The 21,676-nt window shown below is 33.2% G+C and overlaps 1 protein-coding gene and 1 non-coding gene across 2 annotated transcripts in view; one reads left to right on the forward strand and one right to left on the reverse strand.

The window, feature by feature from the left end:
* The window catches only part of UNC13C (unc-13 homolog C), a 665,319-nt gene that overhangs the window by 439,473 nt on the left and 204,170 nt on the right, over nucleotides 1-21,676 (reverse strand). The gene's annotated exons all lie outside the window — the stretch shown is intronic.
* On the forward strand, nucleotides 8,195-8,301 carry LOC136336938 (U6 spliceosomal RNA). Its single transcript, XR_010731672.1, has one exon. It is a non-coding gene; the product is annotated as a U6 spliceosomal RNA (small nuclear RNA).

The following is a 21,676-nucleotide window of genomic DNA, read 5'->3' on the forward strand; positions in this document are numbered from 1 at the left end:
GGATTTAGCTGAAGATCTTTATGGAACTTCACAATATGATCAACTCTATTCATCACTGCTCTGGTCTAAATCACCATTCTCTCTAGACTAGATCATTGCATAGTCTCCTAACTTGTCTATACAGAACTGCCACAGTGACCTTTATACATGGATGTCAGATCCCCTAATTAAAATCCCTCATTGCTTCCCACTAACAGTAGAATAAAATCCATACTGTGCATGAAGGCTCTAGTCTTTTCTTCACTCCAAATTCATATTGAACTATTCCTCCTCTAGCTTTATCATATTTGGACTACACTAGACTTCTTTCTGTTCCCCTATTTGGCTAGGTACTTTCCCACCCTTGATATATAAAGCCTTTATTGTCTTCAGAGCTCATGGTATTAATTCAAATGTTATATTGAAAAACATTCCAAAAATCTAACTGGCACTTTCTAGTCTTGTTTAATTTCCTTCATATCTTAGTTTGTTTGTTTATGTTTATATATTAGAATTTAAATTCCCTAAGAATGAGATTTTGTCTTGTTTGTAACAGTTGCACAAGAGCCTAAAACAGTGCATGAAACATTGCAGGAAGTTAATAATGACTTGTTGAATGGGTGAATTAAAGAATATTCTCCAGTAATCAATAGAGAACTACTGTAGCTTCTGAGCAAGGGAGTTATTTGCTATGTTGTGGGCAAACACTTGCAGATGGGTGAAAATATGATTAAAATAGAATGGCCAGCAGAAATTCATGATGAATTGTCTTCTTAAATTGAATTTAAATGAGGACATACTGCTCAAAGAATTTATATTGTCAGGAAGAAAAGATGAAAGAATTTAATAGCACAAGCAGGGTCTTAACCCTTAGGAAGAAGTAAGTGGGGTTGCTACTCATAGAGAAAGAATGTAACTGCAAAAATTATTTTCTGAAAAAGATTTGATTTTGGGGGGTGGGCACACAATGTAATAGATGATGTATCATAGATTGTACACTAGAAACCTATATTATTAACTAATGTCACACCTATAAATTTAATTTAAAATAATAAAAATTTAAAAATATCTTCATATGGGAAGAAAGTAAAGAAAAAATTTATTAAATACTTAATTTTTATTTGTTGAATGAACTCATTTTTAACTCATTAAAAACAAAGGAGACCTATATGAGAATGAGAAATCAAGTCCAGATATGTACATTTAGGGAAGTACATTTAGCAGTGCTATATAGGTAATAAGAACTCTTCATAGGAAGGTAGGTAATAAGAAATCTTAAGGAAGATTTTCCTTAAGAGAAGGCCTCTATTGAAGTAAGGCTGGGTCACTTTATCTCTTACACCATCAGTGTCCTTATCAGTAAAAAGAAGATGATGGTAGACACCGGTAGACTGCCTAGCTCAATCAGTTTATTTTTAAAGGATAAAATAGAAATGGCAGAGTAGATTGAAGAACCAGAGGGTGTGAGTGTGAGGTTTTTTGGTATGTGGGACAAGAGAAAACACTGAAAAGGAGTGAGGCTGATGGTGACTCAACACAGATGGAAGCCTGTAAGAGAGAAGTGGATGAAGAAGAGGGAAAGAGAAAAATAAAGTGGTGGAAAGTGATAGGCTTTAGGGAAAAAGTAAAAAGTGCTAGCTTTTTAAAGAAAGAAGTTATTTATTCAGTAAGGAGGTGTCAACATATACTAGGTGTTGGTAGAAAGCTGTGACTTATATATTCAGAATATTTAGAGAAGGGCGTCATGTGGTCATTAGTGACCAGTGGTGATTAAAACCAAATTACTGATTCCTAAAAGATACATGAAGACTCTGATCAGAACTTTTAAAAAATAAATAAATAAAACCATTGTTCCTAAAAGTTTAAGTCTTTAATATCTTCCTTGTTTGCCACATATTAAATATCACATCAGTTAGAACTTTATAATGAAAATAATAATAATAATAACTTTATAAATACCTGGAGCCCCAGTTGGCAAAAATCATGAATCTAACTTGATATTTAGAAAGATAATAGTGGGGCATTGATAATGTAGTACAGGAGTTATAACAGAGCAACAGAGTATGAACTTTGGGTTACTCAGGTTGCTTCTAATTTGAGAATGAAAAAAATATAGCACTTTTTCCTTTCTCCTTTCATCTGAAATTAATGAGAGAAAAAGAGAAGCAAATTTGATCTTAGATAAAACCAGGAGATATCTGTAATTCAAATCACAGTATATGAGAAAGGGCTGCCAAATACAGTGAAGGTCGAATAAAGTACAGGGCAAAGCTGGTAGAGCGGTCCTACAGCTATAGTTCTTGGATGAAACTAACAGAACACAATGATCAAAATCAGATATCCCATCCTGAGCAATAAAGCCAATAATCCATTATAATGGTGAAAAAGATATGTCCTCCAGACAGTATGATGTTTAAGTAAATCAAGGGAGAACCAACAAAAGAGGAATTATCCAGACATCATAATTTGAGAAATAAAATAGGATCAGTTGGGCAGCTGTTACTCTGTTATCTAGAAAAGAGTAAAAGTTAAAAGAATTTATAGATACACAGTCCTGTGCCATCCAGTATATTTGTGAATCATAGAGAAGCTATACTTGCCTGAGACATTCTATCCATAGATGATTTAAGAGAAAGCATTTATTTAAAAAAATAACTGAATAATAATAACAAAAACAATAATAAGGACAATAACAATAGAATAAAACTAAAGCAAGATTGATAAAGACACTACAAAAATAAAGATGAAAAGAAACAGGAAAAACAAATGACAAGGAAGAATACCATCAAGACATAAAAAGTTTCCCTTGCTGAAATGAAAATGGTAACACACACACACTATTTTCTATTGAAGAAATACTTAAAGAAATGTGAAACAGTTCCCTCTATAAGACAAGATGTCACATGAAACATACACAAGCTCTGAGAATATATACGGGGGCACTCAGGTTACAACAGTCTCATACAATATTTTGAGTTTACAATGCTCACTCCCTTAAAAACTTAAAAGAATTGAGACGTGAGTGTGTCGGCTTGTCATTAGTGTCATACTTCTAGACTACGTGGGCAAACTAGTTTGGTTGTGCATGGTGGAAGAATACACAGTACAGTGTACAGTACAGTATAATTATGTAATTTTCCTTTTTCTGTGGCTTAGTTGTGTTTTTATATTCTAGATTATGATTTTACAACTGTGTTAGGATAGGTAACTGACTTAGGCTAGGGTGTGTTTTGATTTACACCAAAATTCAGGTTATGTCACTGTTGTTGGAATGAAACTTTGTTTTAACCTGAGGACCCCTGTAGTTAACTAGCATCTAGAGATAAATCATTAGAAGATAGAATTTAAAAGAAAAGAAGTAAAGGGAAACAAAACTGAAATCAAGAACTAGAGTAAAAAGGAACAAACACTACTGAAAATAAAAAAAAGAATAAGGAGGATAAGATTGAAAAGAGTGAGCAAATTATAATGAAAATAAATTCAGCATACAAAAGGCTTACAAATAAAAACGTAAATATGGAAGTCCAATGAAAAGTGATCTCATTTATGTATATTCAGTGTTCCAAAGGTAAAAGGCTAGAATAATAACAGTATATATTTTAAGATAAATGATAAGTTTCTAGAAATAAATGCAGGTTTAAAAACAGTTTGAAGATATATTATGTTCCAAAATTAAAAAAAATAAAAGCCTCAGTACAATATGAAAGTACATCTTATTAAAATTGCTGAACTAGAAGTAAGTAGGCAAAGATACTAAGTTACCAATAAAGGGGGAAAAGCATTTATCCTTAAATTCCTACATAGCCACATTCAGAATGTAGACATGCTACTATGTATATTAGTGAGGATGAATTCAACTAAGACCTAAAAAAGAGATGATGGCAAGATAGGAGGCAACATTATATCATTGTAACTGTCATATAAACACAACAATGGGTATAAACACTTCTGTATATAGAAACACACACACACACACACACACACACACTACAAAGAAAAGAAATCAGCCTGAGCAGGCAGTGGCATAGTGGATAGGGCATTGGACTGGGATGTGGAGGACCCAGGTTCGAGACCCCGAGGTTGCCAGCTTGAGTATGGGCTCATCTGGTTTGAGCAAAGCTCACCAGCTTGGACCCAAGGTTGCTGGCTCGAGCAAGGGGTTACTTGGTCTGCTGAAGGCCCATGGTCAAGGCACATATGAGAAAGCAATCAATGAACAACTAAGGTGTTGCAACAAAAAACTGATGATTGATGCTTCTCATCTCTCTCTGTTCCTATCTGTCCCTATATATCCCTCTCTCTGACTCTCTCTCTGTCCCTGAAAAAGAAAAAAAAGGAATCATAGGTTATAAAATGAAAAATGATAGAACTAAGCATGTTAAATAACTAAGTATAAATGGTTACTAAGTATAAATGGTTTAAATATCATAACATTAGATCAAAACAGAATTCAACTCTTTTATATGTAGAAAGATACACCTAGAACAAAATTACTAAATATAAAAATCATAGTCTTTGCAGCACTGTTAGTAATAAAACAAAACTGGAAACAACCTAAGTGTTCCTCATGAATACTAGGATACATTATACAATGAAACACTACACAGCTTCTAGAAAATGTTGCAGTTCTATATCTATTAGTATGGAAGAACCCCTATGACATATTAAAAAATGCAGAATAGCATATATGACATTCTACCAGATTTTTTTTTCACATGTACATAAAAATGCTTGTAATGCTTGGAATATCACTAGACAGACATGCAAGTAAATGGCAGCAGTGGTTGTCTCTAAGGAAAATGAACATGTGGCTGACTAAAAGAGATTGGGAGAGTTATTTATCATTATGTACTTTTGTTGCATTTTTAGTTTTTGAATATAGAATGTGGGGCAAAAGTAAGTTTACAGTTGTGAGTATGCAAAATATAGTTTATTCTTATATTATCCTTTGATAATTATTGTATTATTTTCTATATCAACACTGTAAAACTCCCTTTGCCCCACCCTGTATGTATTGCCTATTTTTAAAATAAACTATTTTTTCAAGCAATAACTTTTCAAGTTAGTAGTCTTGGGTTTGAGTCTTGATTTTGCTACTTATTTGTGCAGTAGTTTATTATAAAAGAATGGAGGTGTCTGGCTGAAGTAGGGCTGCTATAACAAAATATCATAGACTGGCTAGCTTATAAAACAAGAAAAATTCATTCCTCATAGTTCTGGAGGCTGAGAGGTCTAACATCAAGGCACTGGCAGATATAGGATTCACAGATAGCTATCTTTTTCAGTAATCTCACCTGGTCTATGTTCTCTTTACGGTCTCTTTTATAGGAACACTAATCCCATTCATAAGGGCTTATAGCAGGAAAGTAAATCATATGGTTAAGTATCTCTCTCTGTCTTTCTTTCTTTATATATATGTTTATCAATATAGTCATTTTAACCATCCTCAGGGATCAGAATACATAGTACCCTATAACCATCATGAGTAAGGCACTGTCACATGGAACATTTTCATAGAATTTTTTAGCATCAGTTCTGGCCCCAAGCCTTCTTTTTTTTTTTTTTTTTAATGAAGGAATTTTTTTTAATTTACTCATTTTTAGAGAGGAGAGGGAGAGACAGAGAGAGAAAGAGAGAGAGAGAGAGAGAGAGGAGAGGAGAGACAGAGAGAGAGAAGGGGGGAGGAGCTGGAAGCATCAACTCCCATATGTGCCTTGACCAGGCAAGCGCAGGGTTTCGAACCGGTGACCTCAGAATTTCCAGGTCGACGCTTTATCCACTGCACCACCACAGGTCAGGCACTGGCCCCAAGCCTTCTTATGCAAAAAATTAACTAAAAAGAAGACCATTTATCTGAAGTTTTATATCATATTTAAATATTTTATTACTAATTATTAAAGTCAATTCTATCTACTATTATTCCTTCCAAAATGTTTTTTATACTAAAATGGATATCTATTGACATAAAATGCCATAACAATACAGCTGTGAATGGCATTAAAAACTTGAACTGCACATGTTCTAATAAAAATTTTTGTAAGTAATATTGACTCATGACCAGGAAACTTCTTGAGTTAAATAATTCAGTTTTTCTCTTAATGATATTGCTTCTGTTTGCCCAAAATATATAGAAAATTGCCTCTAATGCTTATTCATTCTGCTTCTGTTGACATATCTCCACATACTAATATACTCTTAAAATTTCCTAATAACTTTAGTTGGAGTAGTTACTACTATGGAGCTCATTTTCTTAATAGTTATAAAAGACTCAGTAGGCAACTGGTTCTATGAAGGTACAGTTTTTCTTGGAAGTGCTATTAAAATAAATTGAATTTTTGAAAATGGTAACATCAAAGAGCTCACTTTTTAAGGAAAGAAATTCTAAATAAAATATGAACTGGATAGCTGAACACCCACATCCTCCAACTCACTTTTCCCGTGCGTGCTGAGGGAATATTTATTTTCTGGATGAAAGGAAAGAATATCCTCTGTCACTTTTTTTATGTTCTACTCTGATTCCAGACACTGACTATTGGACAAAGAAAATGAGCTTCTCATACCTAAAGAGCAGATGACCAGTACTTATAATAGCCAATAGGATGCCCCTGATATTCCATCCATATTTTGTTGGTGCAGAAAGCTCTAACTTTTCTAAAAATTGATTTCTTTGAATATCATTAAGCCAAAATCAACTTTCAAATCACTAACTCTCCTGATCTTTAATGTAGTTTTATCAAAATAGTATTAAGTAAACATATATATTGCTGTTAGAGAATTCATAAACTAACAATGCAAGAGAGAGCTTGCATTGCTTCCTGAGAAAAGCTCCTATTTAGAAAAGATAATAGTTAAGCAGTACTGATTTCCCCTATCTGTGATCAATTTTAAATTCCTAATGCATAAAAATGCACAAAGAGAGTATCTAATAAATAGGATAATCTAGCAATAAGGTTTAAGTGAGACCACGTACCTAAAGCCCTTAGTAGAGCACCCGTCCAATTAGAGATGCTTAACAATGATAGCTAATATTATATACATATAATTGCTACAACAAAGCAGTAGTATAATTAAGAGCTTAGCCGCTAGACTCAGGTCACCTAGTTTTAAATCCCATTCACAGTTGCACGCATGAGTATTAAACTAATATTTGCAAACTGCTTAACAAAACCAATCACATAATGAATTAAAATATAGCTTGCTGTATTCCATCATCATTATCATAAAACCTTTTTATTATATTAGTCTATTAAAACTATATATATGCTCCCAATAATACATAAAATCCCTTCTTATATAATTACTATTTGCCTGTGACCAATACATTAGTAAGATAAAAAATCAACAAGTATTTTACTTTTATATACATCAGAACTAGAAAATTAACAATTTTTTGTTTTTTTCCCAAACAAGATCAATTTATGCCTTCTTGTTCAATTGGAATAAACCCCAACTGTAATATATTTCTACTTAGTTTAAATGATGTAAGATGATTAAATATTGTTTACTGAGTGTTATATAACTTTCTACTGAGTTGTCAAAAAATTAAACTATTTTTATTAAATGCTCTTATGTACCAGGGACACTTAGCTAGGTGCTGGGGAGTTGATGGTAAGTAAGAACACACAGACTGTGTCCTGGTGGCCTTCACCATTTTGTGGAGAGAGAAGACACTGATCAAATATTACACTCATACAGGCATAAATACAGCCAGCTGAGTGACATAAAAGAGACATGAGAACTTACAAAAGCAAATCAGACTCATACATGTCATCAAGGTTTGTCTCTAGGACATGCTGACTGAGATTTGATGGATAAACAGGAGATAACTATGCAAAGAAAACAATAGGAAGACAACTCTGGGCAGAGGAGTTATCAGGGAAAAGGAGCAGTGGTAGAGACTTAGTTTAAATGATGTAAGATGATTAAATATTTAGACACATTTTAGAAGCTGAAAACCTTTATATTTTGGATATTAACACCTTATCAGAGCTGTTGTTTGTGAATATCAACTGTCATTTGGTTGGTTATCTGTCTTGTCAGTTTCTTTTGCTGTGCAGAAGCCTTTTAGTTTGATACAGTCCTATTTATTTATTGTTGCCTTTACTTCCCTTGCCTATGGGGTCAAACGCATAAATTGCTCTCTACATCAAAAGTCCATGAGTTTACAAAGCTCAGCAACAAACAACCAAACAATCCAATTTAAAGAAGGGAGAGAGTGCTCGCTTCGGCAGCACATATACTAAAGTTGGAACAATACAGAGAAGATTAGCATGGTCCGTGCATAAAGATGACATGCAAATTTGAGAAGTATTCCATATTTCTTAAAAAGCTGGGAAGATGACATGCAAATTTGAGAAGTATTTCATATTTCTTTAAAAAGCTGGGGTAGCAATATTTATATACAACAAAATAGCTTTTAAAACAAATGCTATAATAAGAGATAAAGAAGGTCACTACATAATATTAAAGGGAGCAATCAAATAGGAGGATATAACCATTATAAATATATATATGCACCTAATATAAGAGTACCTAAATACATAAAACAGATTTTGATGGACAAAAAGGGTGATGTCAACAGCAATACTATATATAATAGTAGCGGATTTTAATACCCCACTGACATCAATGGATAGATACTCAGACAAAAAATTAACAAAGAAATATCAGCCTTAAATGACATACTAGATTAACTGGATTCAATGGATATTTTTAGAACCTTTCACCCCAAAGCAGCAGAAGAATATACATTCTTTTCAAGTGCTCATGCTACATTCCCTAGGATAGACCATATATTGGGACAAAAACAAGTCTCAATAAATTTAAGAATATTGAAAATATATCAAGCATCATCTCTGATCACAATGGCATGAAACTAGAAATCAACTACAATAGAAAAATTAAAAACCACTCAAACACATGAAGGCTAAATAGCATATTATTAAATAACAAATGGGTTAACAATGAGATCAAGGATGAAATAAAAAATTTCCTTGAAACAAATGAAAATAAACATACAACAAGCCAAAATCCATAAACACAGCAAAAGCAGTCCAGAGAAGGAAGTTCATTGTATTATAAGCATATCTTAAGAAGCAAGAAAAAGCTCAAATAAACAACCCTGTACCTAAAGAACTAGAAAAATGACAACAAATAAAGTTCAGAGAAAATAAAAGGAAGGAAATAATAAAGATCAGAGAAGAAATAAATGACATAGAGGCTTAAAAAAGTGATTCAAATGACCAATGAAACCAAGAGCTGGTTCTTTGAAAAGGTAAACATGATTGACAAACTTTTAACCAGACTCATCAAGAAAAAAAGAGAGAGGACTCAAATAAATAAAATTAGAAATGAAAGTGAAGAAATAACAACTAACATCGCAGAAATACAAAGGATTGTAAGAAAATACTATGAAGATCCATATGCCAAAAAATTGGACAACCTAGGTGAAATGAATAAGTTCCTAAAAACACACAATCTTCCAAAACTCAATCCGGAAGAATAAGAAAACTGAAACAAACCGATCACAACAAATGCAACTGAGACAGTTATCAAAAAGCTCTCAGCAAACAAAAGTCCTTGACCGTATGCCTTCACAGGTGAATTTTACCAAACATTCAAAGAACTAACACCTATCCTTCTCAAGCTATTTCAAAAAGTTAAAGAGAAGAGAAGACTTCCAAACTCACATAATGAGGCAAGCATTATCCTCATTCCAAAACTAGGAAGAGATACTACAAAGATAGAAAATTTTAGGTCATTATCCATGATGAATATTGATACTAAAATCCTCAACAAAATATTAGCAAACTGGACCCAGAAATACATTAAAAAGATCATAGATCATGATCAAGTGGGATTTATTTTGGGGAGGCAAGGCTGGTACAATACCTGCAAATCAATAAATGTGATTCATCATATAAACAAAATGAAGGATAAAAAGCACATGATTATATCAATAGATGCAGAAAAAGCATTTGATAAAATCTAGCACCCATTTATGATCAAAACTCTTCGTAAAGTGGGAATACAAAAAACATACCTCAACATAATAAAGGCCATATATAATAAGCCAATAGCCAACATCATAGTCAATGGGCAAAAATTAAAAGCAATCCCTTTAAGACCAGGAACAAGGCAAGAGTGTCCCTTTCACCACCCTTATTCAACATTGTTCTGGAAGTCCTAGCCACAGTAATCAGTAATCAGACAAGAAGAAGAAATAAAAAGAAGTAAAACTGTCTTTATTTGCTGATGACATGACACTGTATATAGAAAACCCTAAAGTTTCAGTCAAAAAACTACTGGACCTGATAAATTTAGTAAGGTGGCAGAATATAAAATTAATATTCAGAAAACAGTGGCATTTTTATACTCTAACAATAAACCGACAGAAAGAGAAATTAAGAAAACAATTCCCTTCATTATTGCAACAATAACAACAAAAAATAAAGTACCTAGGGATAAATTTAACCAAGGAATTAAAAAATTGGTACTTGGAAAATTATAAGACACTGTAAAAAGAAATCAAGGAAGATACAAACAAGTGGAAGCATATACCGTATTTATGAATAAGAAGAATAAATATCATTAAAATGTCTATACTACCCAAAGCAATCTATAAATTCAACGCAATTCCTATTAAAACACCAATAACATGCTTCACAGATCTAGAAAAAATGTTTCAAAAAGTTATATGAAACCAAAAAAGAACCCAAATGGCCTCAGCAATCTTCAAAATGAAGAATAAAGTGGGAAGTATCGTACTTCCTGATATGAAGTTATACTACAAGGCCATTGTAATCAAAATAGCTTGGTACTGGAAAAAGAACAGACATACAGATCAATGGAATAGAACAGAAAACCCAGAGATAAACTCACATCTTCATGATCAATCGATAGTTGACAAAGGAGGTAAGAGATAAAATGTAGTAAAGACAGTCTCTTTAATAAATGGTGTTGGGAAAACTGGACAGGTACATGCAAAAAATAAATGAAAATAGACCATCAACTTACACCATTCACAAAACTAAACTCAAAATGAGTAAAAGACTTAAATGTAAGTCATGAAATCATAAACATCTTGGAAGAAAACATAGGCAGTAAACTCTCCAATATCTCTGGTAGCAATAATTTTCCCAATATGTCTCCATGGCAAGTGAAATAAGGGACAAAATAAACAAATGGGACTATATCAAACTAAAAAGCTTTTGCACAGCAAAAGACACCATTAACAAAATAAAAAGTCAACCCAAACAATGGGAGATTATATTTACCAATACACCTGATAAAGGGTTAACAACCAAAATTTAAACTGGCCTGTGGTGGCCCAGTGGATAAAGCATTGACTTCTAAAGCTAACATCACTGGTTTAAAACCCTGGGCTTGTCTGGTCAAGGCACATGTGGAAATTGAGGCTTCCTGCTCCTCCCTGTCCTTTCTCTCTCTCTCTCTCTCTCTCTCTCTCTCTCTCTCTCTCTCTCTTTCTATCTCTCTCTCTCTCTCTCTTTCTCACCCTCTCTCAAAATAAACAAAATATAAAAAGATTAAAAAATTTTTATTAAAAGAAATAACCAAATTTTATAGAGAACTCCTAAAACTGAAAACCAAGAAGGTAAACACTCCAATTAAAAAATAGACAAAAGAACTGAATAGACAATTCTCCAAAGAGAACATATGGTTACCAGGGGGAGTGGAAGGGAATAGAGGAAGAGGGTGGGAGGAGGGGAGGGGCACAAAGAAAACCAAATAGAAGCTGACAGATGACAATTTGACTTTGGTTGATGGGTATACGACATAATCAAATGTCAAAATGACCTGAAGATGTTTTCTCTAAATCTATGTACCCCAATTAATCAACATCACTCTGTTAAAATTAATTGTCTAAATAAAAAGGGATGTTAATTAAAACAAACAAAAAACAAAGTATCAGCTAAAGTAAAAAAAAATGATACCACTCTGTTTTTAATGTGTATATTTTAGCTCATAATATTTTGATAATTAATGGCAATGTATATTAAGTAATTTTTAAATCAAAGATTCACTCTCTTTTTTCTCAACCATATAATAGAGATTTTCTCCAAAAGGCTAAAGGTAATAAGTTATTCTGATATGAAGATGGTATTGATTCATCCTTACTACCAACCCACAATTTTTTTTACCACAGTGGTGTGAATTTATTTTGTTAACAAATTATTTACCTTGAGAAGAGTTATATTGTGTGATATAAAGTTGAGAAAAAAATTGCTTTTAAAATCCCAAAATATGCTGTGTAATTGAGGAGAACAATTTTAAAGCAGTCATGTGCCACCTAAGGACAGGGATACATTCTGAGAAATGCATTGTTAGGTGATTTTGTCATTATGTGAATATCACAGAGTATAATTACACCAACCTAGACGGCACAGCCTACTCCACACTGACACCTCAGTTATGTGGTATAGCCTATGGCTCCTAGGCTCCAAGCCTATACAAAACAATACTGTACAGAGCAACATGTGATTAAATCAAGCACAAGAGAGAATGATACAATCAAAAGACATAAACAGAAAATACATAAGGCTGCTGCTGGCATAACTGGGAATGTGATTTTACAGTAAACTTCTTTTATAAGTAGAAAGGATACACTCTAAAATAAAATAAAATATATAGTAAATGCATAAACTGTAGCAGTTGGTTATTATCATTATTAGGTACATTATTAGTACATAACTGTATGTGTTATACTTTTATACACTGGCAGTGCAGGTTTGTTTACACCAGCATCACTGAAAACACACGAGTAAAATGCTGCACTACAGAGCTCTGATGAGTATGACATCCATCATTAAGCAATAGGAATCTTTCAGCTTTATTATAATTTTATGGGACCACCATCGTATATACAGCCTTGTTGACTGAAACATTATGTGGTGCATGACTGTACTGCTGTACTTGATTCAACACATTTTTTCTATGGTTTAAGACATAACTTTTCAAGTGTTAATTATAATATACAAGCACTTATTTTCTCCAAACAATTTCAGTGAAAGAAAATTGAACTTACAGAACATAGGGATAATGAATCAAATAAACACTAGTAATTTCAACATAGAAGACACCTTGACTTTGCTTTCTTGTTAACTTTCTTGTTAGCATCTCTCACTTCCGAAACAAAACAAGAGTAATGAAACTAAATCAGATACAACACTTGTTGTGACAGAAATGCATAGACTGTATTTCATAGAGGATGATCCTGAAAATTTGTCATTTATTTTAATATTATCTTTATAATTTTTATTTATAACTTTTTAGAAGTTATGAATCTAGTTGCAATTTTCTTTCAAAACTGGTTAAACATTCCTTCCTCAGCTACTTCATCCTTTCAATATTTAAGATGCAGCTAATTGTCTGATTCTTTGTAAAGACTTTAACAAAATGTCTCACTCTAACAAAATCAGATTTTCCTTTCTTTGTGCCTCTGCTCAATCCAGGATGTACCTCTACTCCACTACTCTCACTGTCTGCAATAATACATCTCTAATAATAAATTGAAATGCTTTTTTTTCATTTCCTTATGTCTGATGCCTATCACAAAGACTGGCATATATATATTAGGTACTCAATAAATACCCATTGCATGAATGGTTGAATTTTATAATATGGTCCATTACTCTCATTCTCCAGAATGTGATTTCAATAACACATGCCAGTCAATTTTATAAATTCTGTATGTGGGTAAATTTCTTTTTTATTTTAACAGACACAGCAATATATTGATCCTTAATAACCCTGTCATTACATGTGTAAATATTCAGGCAAGGCAAATAATAGTACCCATTTCCTCAGAAAAATTATTGAAGAATTATATATGTATTAAAGTAAAGCTCTTTAAAATTATCTTTTGTTTTCTCAAGACATGTTGCTATACCCTGGTTTTACAGAGAGTTGATAGCATAGTCAATATTAAATCCAGATTGTCTAAATCCAGAAAATATTTTCTCTACTTCCCTGTGATAGTTAATGCTAGTGTTTTCCAAATGTCTATCATCTGTGTACAATCAGTATTACTTTTAGTATTTTTAAATCAACTTACTTTGTAGGTTAAAATAAAACTCTATATTACTATTATATAATAAATGGAAAATCAGTTTTATAATATGTAATATTTTATATTCATTGCCACATCTTTTGTCCCTTTATTCCACCTTTCTTACCTTCTTTTGATGAGTCAAATATTTTTCAATATTCCCTTTCCTTTTATTTGCTTTTTTGTGTTATTTTATTATACTGGTTATTCTAGATACTAAAACTGCATCCTTGCTGATGAAAGTCAACTTCGCATTAGAACTTTTATCACTCCCTGAACAATGAATGGGACATAATATTTTAACTCCACTTACACAATATTGTGGGCATTTATTTTGTTGCAACATTTGTTATAAACCACATATGACATTTTATTTACTTTATGTAGTCAATATTTTTTATAACTACATACATATTTTCCTTTTCATGATCTTCATGCTACTATTTTTCTTTAATCTAAAAAACTTTTAGTGTTTCTTGCAGTACAGTTATGCTGCTGATTTACTTCAGTTTTGTTAAAGAACATTTTATCTGGTTACACTGTTGCACAGAATAAAATTCTAGGTCAACTTTTAAAATATTTTTTGCAATTAAAAATATTTTATTTTCTAGCTTCTATAATTTGTTAAAATATCAACTATAAATTGCATTGCTTATCTTTTACCATAACATATATAAAATATACATATTTTAGAAATATATAAAATATAGAAAATCTGCTTTTGAGATTTTATCCTTTTATATGGTATTTGACAATTGAACTATAATGTACCTTCTTGAGATTTTCTTTTTATTTATCTTGCTTGGGATCTGTTGGGCTTTTGAATCTGTGATTTGATGCCATTAATAATTTTTGCATAACTTGTTGGTATTTTATATTTAAATATTAATTTTCCACCTCTTCAATGTTTCTCCTCTCTTAGAATTCCAATTGGACATATATTTGAATTTCTTACTATAACTCACATTTTTCTTATGGCTTTCTCTGTTTAATTATTTATTTCTCTCAGAGTTTCACTTAAGCATTTTTAATGGGCCTAGCTTTAAGTAAATTTATAGTATCTTCGCCATGTCCTTCCACTTGTTAAATCCATCCAATGAGTTCTTAATATATATTATGTTGTATAGCTCTCAATGTCAACTTATATATTTCAATTCTCTGTGAAATTATCTACTTAGATATTCAGTGTACCTTCTGTTCTTTAATATATTAATTGGTTATTTTAACGTTTGTACCTACTAAAGCCAATATTGTGTTATTTGCTTATTTTGTTTGTTTCTTGTGATTATTGGTCACATTTTCTTGCCTATTCATGTATCTAGTAATTTTTTATTTATGTACACATTGTGTATAAAAGAAACATAACGGCTCTGATTGATTTTTCTTCCAAGACACAGTCCTCCTTTTCCTCTGTAAGGGACATAAAGTGTGGATGGGTAATCACTTCCACACAATCACTGTTTGAGATAGGTCCTTGGCTGGGGTAATGTTTTACTAAAAATTACTTCTGATTCCTTCTTGTTCATCAGGCATGTCTCACGCTTTTGCCTCAGAGACTAGTAGGTCCCTAAACACCTTACCTTCTGTCTATATGACTATGAAACATTCAGTCTTTGTAGCTTATGAGTTATACTATTCAAACTTCCATGACATGCTACTTCCAAATTTGGAATATGTCTTGAGAAGATGCACTGTGTGTTTGAGGCAGACCTGCTCCTCAAGTGAGATTTTATGTTGTCAATTCTGAGAAACTATGGAAAAATGTCAGGCTTCCCTATAAAATGTCCTAACTTTCATCTTGACACCAAAATTCAGCCAGTGAACCAGAAGAAAACACATAGACTTTTGAAATTTCTAGAGTTTCTAAAATGTTTTGTTTATATCCTGCACATAATATTAATTTCATTTTCCAATTTATGTAAGCAAAGCCTGATCCTTTAAAAATATATATATTGATTTTAGCCAGAGAAGAAGGGTGGCGAGAGAGATGGAGGGAGAGAGGGAGAGGGAGAGGGAGAGGGAGAGGGAGAGGGAGAGGGAGAGGGAGAGGGAGAGGGAGAGGGAGAGGGAGAGGGAGAGGGAGAGGGAGAAGGAGAGGGAGAGGGAGAGGGAGAGGGAGAGGGAGAGAGAAACTGTTCCTGTATATGTCCTGACCAGGGATCAAACCACGAACTCTGTGCTTCAGGTGATGCTCTAACCAACAGAGCTATCCAGCCAAGACCTGATCCTTAACTCATACTAAGAATTGGTCATTTCTCCCAGGGGAAAAACAAAAACAAAAACAAAACAAGTGTCCAAATTTGCACGTTGGAAAAGCTTGTCCCTATAGGCATTTCTGTTCATTTAATCCTTTTTGTTCCACACTTTCTTTTTTTTATAAACTATATATTAAACAGATTATTTAAGACTCCAAGTGTTACTCTTCTATTAGCTGACACTTTTTGTTTAAAATTTGGGTGGGGATACATCAAATCTAGCAATTTTTAAGCTGATTTTTTAAAGACAACCGAGAGCTGCTTTCAAGGCTTATCAAAGCTATTCTGACTTGGGTAGGGAAATGCATAGCGAAAAAGGACCCCTATTTCCTTAGAGGGGGTTTATAAACAAAATATCTATATATCTGCTATATTTTTACATATTCAACTTATATCCAATGACCAATTGAATACAGGATTCTACAGCTTAAAAATTACGCCTCATGATCAAATACATGGTTACTGTATTGGAAAACTACAATTTTCTTGCTTAAAAAATATTATGGTGGAAGGTAATGGGAAATAGGGAGGAAATTATAGGGTTTTATTTTTTCTTAAATCAGAACTATGCTCAGAGACAAATTTCATAGGCAAAATGTTCAGAGTAATGATTCCTGTAGAATTAAAGCCCACAACTATTAAAAAAAACAAAAAAAAAGAAAGAGAAAAAATATTTAATAATACTACCTACACATGATGAATAAAACAGCATTTTCTCTGTGATAAAAGAAAATCATTTACTTGGGAATAAAATAACAGAGCTTTTATACCTTACTAACTCAAGAAGAAGATGGACACATAGTAACTGAATTTCCTATGAGATATTCAAATAAAAAATGGACATTGTTTGCATGTAATCTTTAATGACAATATAATCAACTCCATAATATCAAGTTTAAAATATTAATTTATCTTGAACAAAAAAAATGCTGCTGCATGTCTGAACTTTGGAAGCAGAAAGGGAAGTGTTTTCAAAAGAAGACTGCATTTGTACTTCCTGGGCCCATGAGATTTGTAAGTTATCTGTAGGACTTCCTAATACAGAACTTCTCCTATAGTCACCTCCGTGTTATCAAGAAACCTAAAATAAAAAGAGGTATAAGACCCTAAGTGATCCCTACCTCAGGATCTCCGACTAATAAAATACGCAGGAACTCCAGGAGGCTGGAGGGTAGACACACTATTTCCAAGATTTATTTAACTATTTATTATGTCTGAGTATATATATGGAATGATTAAACAAAAACTTATTTTTTAGTTACCAAAAAACCCAGATCTACAAAAGCTAATATATATTGGAACAAAAGTAGAAAAATAAAGTTCTGCTTATTTCATTCCACTTTTCCTCTGAATTTGTTTATGGCTTTTTTTTTTCTTCTTTTTTTTTTTTTTTCTTCATTTTTTTTCTGAAGCTGGAAACAGGGAGAGACAGTCAGACAGACTCCCGCATGCGCCATACCGGGATCCACCCGGCACGCCCACCAGGGGGCGATGCTCTGCCCATCCTGGGGGTCGCCATGTTGCGACCAGAGCCACTCTAGCGCCTAAGGCAGAGGCCACAGAGCCATCCCCAGCACCCGGGCCATCCTTGCTCCAATGGATGGAGCCTTGGCTGCGGGAGGGGAAGAGAGAGACAGAGAGGAAAGCGCGGCGGAGGGGTGGAGAAGCAAATCGGCGCTTCCCCTGTGTGCCCTGGCCAGGAATCGAACCCTGGTCCTCCGCACGCTAGGCCGACGCTCTACCGCTGAGCCAACCGGCCAGGGCCGTTTATGGCTTTTCTTTAACCTCATAGTGAGGATAGACTGATAACTCATTTCAGAATTACAATGTAGTTATATTTACTTGATCATTTCATATATGTTTATATTAATATACATGGCTTCATGTAGTCCTCTTCCAGGGTATGGAAAGTTGCCTTAGCCATTTGTGTGCATGGGTGCTTATGAAATCCTGAATTGTAAAAGATGACTTCAGGTATTAAGGGAGAACACAATGCATTAATGTAGTCATTATCCCAGCTTACACACATAGTACCTCTGGTAACTATTAGAATCACCATTATTTTTTATTACTTTGGATGGCAGAGCTAGTAGTAGCAGCATTTTATAGAACAGACCCTGTATAGAATAATTTTTCTTTAACTGTGTTAACCCTTACCCATGTGTATGGGGTGATCCTAAAACGTGTCATATTGTTAAGTGTAGCTGAGTTTTTAAAGATCATTCTTTAGACTCCCTTTGAAACATTTTAGGTTTTCAGCTTTTGAGGCTATAACCAGAGAAATGTATTTATTTGGGATATTAAAGTTACACAACCTAATCAGCCGCCAGTTTAAAGATAGCTTATTATATCAGTCTCAATGCTACTGTTCTTCACTTGATAAAGAATATTACTCTCTTCACCTTAACTTGATTTCTTCATCAGTGGTATTTATGCTTCTTCTATAACACTGTAAGATGTCTTTAATAAATGATTTGTTATTTTTTTTTCTCCATAGAACAAATCACTACTGCATGGTGAACCAAAAATTTAATTCTAGATCTGATATTTTAGTCTTCAAATATTAAACCCATATCATATTTATGCTTTTAAAGTAGTATTTGGTAATATTAAATCTATTCTTCAATGTCAAACTTTTATAAAAGATAGCTCTATTGGCTTAACCATTTTTTTTTACTTTCTTGATGTTACTGTGGATATAAATTATTAGAAATATTATTTTCTCCTTAAGAACCTTTTCATAAAAAGCTTAAGCCTTTCAATAATTGTTCTAGTCTCATTACTTAATATATATTTGTAGAAACATTATAATAAAAGGAGAATAGAGGCTAAAGGAGATATTACAAAAGGTGATAGCTTACAGGGCCAAGGTAAACCAGATCTAAAACTCCAAAAGACTGAGGCAGAAAGAAAGAACAGACAACCGAAGTCAAAAGACAGATTGGTTCTTTGATGGCAGATAATCCCAGAACATTCCCTGGAATTGGCTCTTATCTTCCAAAAATCATTGATTCATAGTGTGATTTAGAGACGCTATCATAAAGTAAAAACACTTTCTTACCTATCATTGAAAACACCCACATAAAATTTGATAGAGAATAAAAACTTTGAAGATTGTAGTTAAAAAAATTATGTTGAACAGCCTATTTTTTCAGGATAATTCAATCTATGATTTCACAAAATTGAAATAAAGGATAATATAAAAACATAAGGAAAGAAAAGTGTAGACATCTATACTGAATCTAAAGGGCAGATGGTTTGTTTAAGGGTTGGGATAAAAGAAACTCTATGTATGACAGACATTATTTTAGGCACTAAAATATGTTGGATAATACTGCTTCTTGAACAAACTATGGCAACAGTCAAGACTTTGTATATTTTTCATTTTACTATCCATGGTAGACTATTGTGTGGTCCTACTATTTATAACTAGCTTATAGCTAACAATATGATTTAATAACATGAATCCACTAATTATGAATTTGAATGTTGGGACTATGTCAAGTCATTAAACCATTTTCGAAACCTCAGCTTCTGTAATATCCCTCTTGAAATGGTAAGGATTCTTGGACCACAATAGGGTTTTGGGAGACAAGGTGGCCTCATTTCCTTTCATCTCACTTCTATTCAACTCTATCCTTATTTCTTCACAAGAGGATAGAAACTTATTTTGGTTGGTCAAGTTCATAATGTTAGGTTGGTTATATTTATAACAGTCTAGGGTCATTTTGCCTTAAAATACAGCTTCCATGTAGTGATTATACACACAGGTAATTATTTTATTCTCTCTTCCCTTCTAACCTCTGTCTTTCACTCTCCTGGCCCCTAATTTCTACTTCCAGAAATGGTGGTTTAGTGGATTCAAATCCTACCCAGCTGATGCTATTACCTTCTATTCACTCGAAGGCCCTAGTATATTGTCCACTGAAGTGAACAAATAATGGTATGATTCCAATAATTATATCCTGACTTTATTGAGAGGCTGAGATACACTTAGGTCTCCAGTTTAAGCTACATGCTCTCTATCAGCTTCGCAGAATATCCTACATTAAGGTATCAAACACTGGTTTATGTATTAAGAACTTTATACTCTGAATTGGCAACTTGGAATTCCATGTAAAGAAGAACTGATGGCGTGATGGGATTTAAGAATTTCAAGGATTACTAGCTACTATGCCATCAAATATAATTTAACATTAAATAACATTAAGGAGTTTGGACAGCTTAATTGATGAACTAACCTTTGAGAGCAATCCGTTCATTGAGAGAACCAAGCTCTAAGTCAAATAACTATGACTACAGCTGATATTAGGTACACAAGAAAGAGAATTCTTTTGGCACTATGGGAGACTCATCTTAAAATTATGGGTTTTAGGTCTACTGTTTTAGGGGTACTGGTAGGGAGAGTAAAATATTGCTATTGATGCTAAAATGGCCATTATAGATTCTGTTCTTCTTGTGCTTGTTTTGCACCTTTCTCCCCCTTTTGTCTGTTTGTAAGCCAGGGCTCATAAATAGTTTGCTTTCCATGGAAAGTTAGTTTCTGTTGCAGCAAGAAAGTAAGTGGTATAAATTAAATATACTGCTCACTAAAATTAGAGGATATTTCAAACTGAATATGAAATGATAAAATATCCCCTAATTTTTGTGAGCAGTATATTTTGGTCCTGTTAAAGTAATGAAAGTTAGTTAGCTAAGGCTTTGGAATCAAAAAGCTAAGATAAAGACACAGACCACTGTTTCTCACTGGCACCAGGGCCACAGTATGTATGTACTAGCAAGTATAAGTAGGACCATGTGAGGTCAATAGGCTGAGGTTGGCAAAAAGATTTAGCATAATTAGCAAAATCAAAATTTAGTCTTATATGTGGTTTCCTCTAAATAAATTTAAAGACTGTACAAAGTTTGTGAACTTTGGACAGTTGGCATCTTTGTAAAATTGACACCAAGATACTATCACTATCTCACCTGCTCTGTCTATATGTACACCCAAATTATTCATGACTAGAAAAGGTAACATGAAAATTTTATTTTGATCATGAAATACTGTTACTCTGGAGGAAATAATGGGTTTTGAATTGTGTAGGTCAGACTCTGGTTAGTATAATTCTCTATAGCTCTGTTGACACTTAAGTGTTTTGGGCAAGCGGGACTTGGGACAAACTGTGTCCTGAGTAATTAAATGCTGTAGATGTTACAGAAGCTAACGTATTCCAATGAACAATATCCTTGGCTATCGATCCCAAAGAAGGAACAAAAACTGCCTCAAGCTTCTGAGATAGAGCATCATATAACCAAAACAGTGAAAACTAGGAAATAGAAAAGCAATGAATTTTGAATTTTAACAATTTGGAGACTTCAGTTTCTACATGAA

The sequence above is a fragment of the Saccopteryx bilineata genome, chromosome 4 (assembly GCF_036850765.1).
Source record: "Saccopteryx bilineata isolate mSacBil1 chromosome 4, mSacBil1_pri_phased_curated, whole genome shotgun sequence".
Classification (NCBI taxonomy): Eukaryota; Metazoa; Chordata; class Mammalia; order Chiroptera; family Emballonuridae; genus Saccopteryx; species Saccopteryx bilineata.